Genomic DNA, 2,130 nt, shown 5'->3' with positions numbered 1-2,130 from the left:
AAGAGAAGGAAGCATTACACAGAAAATTAACATTGAATAAAACGATCATTAAATAATCAAATTATACCAAACTTACAGAGACGATCAAATCTGAGGAGTTTTAGAATTTCAAATTCCCATAAACAAAAAAGGGGTCAACCCAAACAAACAAAAAAAATATAGCATTACAGGCAATTTCCATCGGAGTTCATGCGACAAAGTAAAAGTACCGTAAATGATTGACACATTAAAAAAAAATAAAAATAAAAAAGGGAAAAAAGATTCAGATATTAAGTATGAAAACAAAAACGGTAAAAAGAAATGCATAGAATAAAATTAGAAGAGAGAGAGAGAGACGTACTTGAGAAGATTAACGAAGAAAAAGAAAGGGATTGGAAGGAATTTACGTAGATCTCATTCTGGGTTGGGTTGGTGTTTCAATCTGCGTTTCTAATAATAAATATTCGGTCGAGAATCTCTTTTCGTTTTCGTTATACGAGGCAACCTCTACCTTCCATAAATTTATAACATATTTGGTAGTGTCAAATTTATTTAAGCCATAAATTTAGGCGTGATACTAAATATCTAGTCTAATTTTAGAGTAATAGATTTCTAAAAAGTTTTGCATAAGACGTTTTTATTTCTAAAAAATTTTTAATAATTATCGTTAATGAACATACAATGTTTAAATTTTTCTTATCTTAGGTAGAAAATTATTTAATAAAAATGATGGTGTGGATGGCATTATTTTCAGAACTTGTTTAAGATATACAAACTTAGATGACACTAAACAACTAATTATATAATAAATGAACAAATAATACATAAATGTATGAAGGTAATTTTAATTTAATATCAATGTATTTTACTATAAAATGATTGAGGTCGAAATGTACTTGTAAAGGAGCGGTTACATAAAAGAAATTAATCACTTTTTTTCAATAAATCATTTTTAAGAGTCTTATAAACCGATCATCTAAGTGGATATATAGCAGTTGCATAAAAAATCAAGACTAATTAGTAATTAGTAATTACAGATTTACATAAAGACTTAAGTCCGTTTGAGAAATTTTAAAAGTAATTTTTTTTTGAATTTTTAACTTATGAAAAATAGTAATATTAATATTTGGTGTAATTTTTAAAATTAAATTACAGTTTTTAAAAAGTTATTTAGAAGTTTGTAGAGAAGACTGTTTACCCAAAATGAATCATAGTATATAAACATTTTATACTAAATAAGTGATAAATACTTCAAAACTCAAAAGAATCAAATAGACACTAACTGATAAGTCAATGTTATAAAAACCAAAAAGCAAAAAACAAAAGAGAATAATAGCACTAATTAGTCCATTCAATAGACTTGTAGGTAGAGAAGTTATGAAAGAAGATAAGATGAACGGTCATACATTTTCAAATTAGAACAAAATAAATTTCATATAATTGGATAGCCTTTCTTTTCTCTTTTTTTAGTTTCATTTTGCTGCTGGGAGATGGGGGATCACAAATATAATAGAGTAGGAAAGGCTTTTTATTGAAAGGTAATAACTATAGGAAAATGCTAGGCTCAACAATTTTAGTTTAATATAAAAAGTTAATTAATGTTGGTTTAAATGTAAGTTAAAAACAAGAAAATATGAATTGTTTAAAGATAAAGAAAGCAGATATAATTTCAAAAATTAAAATAAATTAAGTACATTCTAACAAAAAAATTCATATAATTTTTTTTACTTTATTTTTAATTGGTTAATTTATGAAAAGAAAATGGATCCTCTCCATTTTTTTTGTCATTGGAAAGAATAAAGTGTGATCTCTCACTTTTAATTCTATAAGTGGGATCAGAAATAAATGAAAAAGAGAAAATAATGAAGGGTGAGATTTTTCACTGGATACTATCCATTCTTTTTTACTGGAGAGGATCCACTTCCCTTATAAAAAGGTGTAGTATTAATGTCTGGTACAATTTTTAAAACAAAATTGCAATTTTTTAAAAAGCTATTTTGATGCTTAAGGAAAAGTAAAAAAAAATGACTTCTCTCATAATGAAAAGTTTTTTATCACTTTTCTCTTAAAATAAGTATTTTTAAAACTAAAAAATTAAATACAAAATAACTTATTTATAAACTACTTTTAATATAAGTATTTATTATTTAA

At 24.7% G+C, this 2,130-nt stretch overlaps 1 protein-coding gene across 1 annotated transcript in view; it reads right to left on the bottom strand.

The window, feature by feature from the left end:
* The window catches only part of LOC107638677 (alkaline ceramidase 3), a 3,484-nt gene extending 2,989 nt beyond the window's left edge, over nucleotides 1–495 (bottom strand). The window contains exon 1 of the mRNA XM_016342032.2: nucleotides 341–495. The gene's annotated coding sequence lies outside the window, so the exon portion shown is untranslated. The remainder of the gene's footprint in view (nucleotides 1–340) is intronic.

Source organism: Arachis ipaensis, chromosome B04 (genome assembly GCF_000816755.2).
Source record: "Arachis ipaensis cultivar K30076 chromosome B04, Araip1.1, whole genome shotgun sequence".
NCBI lineage: Eukaryota > Viridiplantae > Streptophyta > Magnoliopsida > Fabales > Fabaceae > Arachis > Arachis ipaensis.
The sequence above is the reverse complement of the archived record's forward strand: the minus strand, read 5'-3'. Positions and strand labels throughout refer to the sequence as shown.